The following is a 2,845-nucleotide window of genomic DNA, read 5'->3' on the forward strand; positions in this document are numbered from 1 at the left end:
AGAGAGCCATGAGCGTCGAGAGCCGTCAGCCTGCCATGAGCGTCGAGAGCCGTCAGCCTGCCATGAGCGTCGAGAGCCGTCAGCCTGCCATGAGCGTCGAGAGCCGTCAGCCTGCCATGAGCGTCGAGAGCCGTCAGCCTGCCATGAGCGTCGAGAGCCGTCAGCCTGCCATGAGCGTCGAGAGCCGTCAGCCTGCCATGAGCGTCGAGAGCCGTCAGCCTGCCATGAGCGTCGAGAGCCGTCAGTCTGCCATGAGCGTCGAGAGCCGTCAGCCTGTATGGACCTGCCAGAGCCGTCCAAACAGGACCTGCCAGAGTCCTTCAGCCGGGATCTGCCCCTTGTCCCGGTGTTGCCCCTTGTCCCGGTGCTGCCCCTTGTCCCGGTGTTGCCCCTTGTCCCGGTGCTGCCCCTTGTCCCGGTGCTGCCCCTTGTCCCGGTGCTGCCCCTTGTCCCGGTGCTGCCCCTTGTCCCGGTGCTGCCCCTTGTCCCGGTGCTGCCCCTTGTCCCGGTGCTGCCCCTTGTCCCGGTGCTGCCCCTTGTCCCGGTGCTGCCCCTTGTCCCGGTGCTGCCCCTTATTCCAGTGATGGTCCTTATCCTGGTGCTGCCCCTTGTTTTTGTGCTGCCCCTTGTCCCGGTGCTACCCCTTGTCCCGGTGCTGCCCCTTGTTCCGGTGCTAGCTGTTTATTTAGGGGAAGCTAATGTTTGGGTGGTCAGTGGAAGGGGTAGAAAGAAGAGGGGAGTGACTATGGTGGTGCGGGGACAGCGTCCTGAACCGGAGCCACCACCGTGGTCAACTGCCCACCCGGACCCTCCCCTGGACTTTGTGCTGGTGCGCCCGGCGTTCGCACCTTGGGGGGGGGGGTACTGTAACAGTCCTGACCTATTTATGTTAGTTTTTATGTGTTTTTGGTCAGGGCATGTGTTTTGGGTGGGCAGTCTATGTTACCTGTTTCTATGTTGGTTTCGGTTTGCCTGGTATGGCTCTTGATTAGAGGCAGGTGGTTTGCATTTTCCTCTAATCAAGAGTCATATTTAGGTAGGGCATTATCACTGTGTGTTGGTGGGTGATTGTCTCCTGTGATGTTTTCGTGTTGTCGATGTATTCACTTTTGGAGCTGTTTGGCTGTTCGTATGTTTCGATGTCCGTTCCTGTTCGTGAGTTTACGTTTGTCTATGTAAGTTTATGTTCAGGTTCGGTTTACGTCGTTTTGTTATTTTGTAGTTTGAAAGTGTTTTGTTTAGTTTTCGTGTTGCCATCTGCATCGTTGTCAAAAGTAAAATAAAGATGGCTTATTTCCCTGACTCCGCATTTTGGTCCGAAGATCCTTCTCTCCTCACCTCATCTGAGGATGAGGAGAGCGACAGCTATTACAGTTGGGGTGTCTGAATGAGAGTGACATTAGTGATACTGTTGGGATGTCTGAAGGAGAGTGACATTAATGATACTGTTGGGGTGTCTGAAGGAGAGTGTCATTAATGATACTGTTGGGGTGTCTGAAGGAGAGTGACATTAATGATACTGTTGGGGTGTCTGAAGGAGAGTGACATTAATGATACTGTTGGGGTGTCTGAAGGAGAGTGACATTAATGATACTGTTGGGGTGTCTGAAGGAGAGTGACATTAATGATACTGTTGGGGTGTCTGAAGGAGAGTGACATTAATGATACTGTTGGGGTGTCTGAAGGAGAGTGACATTAATGATACTGTTGGGGTGTCTGAAGGAGAGTGTCATTAATGATACTGTTGGGGTGTCTGAAGGAGAGTGACATTAATGATACTGTTGGGGTGTCTGAAGGAGAGTGACATTAATGATACTGTTGGGGTGTCTGAAGGAGAGTGACATTAATGATACTGTTGGGGTGTCTGAAGGAGAGTGTCATTAATGATACTGTTGGGGTGTCTGAAGGAGAGTGACATTAATGATACTGTTGGGGTGTCTGAAGGAGAGTGTCATTAATGATACTGTTGGGGTCTCTGAAGGAGAGTGACATTAATGATACTGTTGGGGTGTCTGATGGAGAGTGACATTAATGATACTGTTGGGGTGTCTGAAGGAGAGTGACATTAATGATACTGTTGGGGTCTCTGAAGGAGAGTGTCATTAATGATACTGTTGGGGTGTCTGAAGGAGAGTGACATTAATGACACTGTTGGGGTGTCTGAAGGAGAGTGACATTAATGATACTGTTGGGGTGTCTGAAGGAGAGTGTCATTAATGATACTGTTGGGGTGTCTGAAGGAGAGTGACATTAATGATACTGTTGGGGTGTCTGAAGGAGAGTGTCATTAATGATACTGTTGGGGTGTCTGAAGGAGAGTGTCATTAATGATACTGTTGGGGTGTCTGAAGGAGAGTGACAGTAATGATACTGTTGGGGTGTCTGAAGGAGAGTGACATTAATGATACTGTTGGGGTGTCTGAAGGAGAGTGACATTAGTGATACTGTTGGGGTGTCTGAAGGAGAGTGACATTAATGATACTGTTGGGGTGTCTGAAGGAGAGTGACATTAATGATACTGTTGGGGTGTCTGAAGGAGAGTGACATTAATGATACTGTTGGGGTGTCTGAAGGAGAGTGACATTAATGATACTGTTGGGGTGTCTGAAGGAGAGTGACATTAATGATACTGTTGGGGTGTCTGAAGGAGAGTGTCATTAATGATACTGTTGGGGTGTCTGAAGGAGAGTGACATTAATGATACTGTTGGGGTGTCTGAAGGAGAGTGTCATTAATGATACTGTTGGGGTGTCTGAAGGAGAGTGACATTAATGATACTGTTGGGGTGTCTGAAGGAGAGTGACATTAATGATACTGTTGGGGTGTCTGAAGGAGAGTGTCATTA

This window comes from Salvelinus fontinalis, unplaced genomic scaffold, assembly GCF_029448725.1.
Source record: "Salvelinus fontinalis isolate EN_2023a unplaced genomic scaffold, ASM2944872v1 scaffold_0745, whole genome shotgun sequence".
Taxonomy (NCBI): Eukaryota; Metazoa; Chordata; class Actinopteri; order Salmoniformes; family Salmonidae; genus Salvelinus; species Salvelinus fontinalis.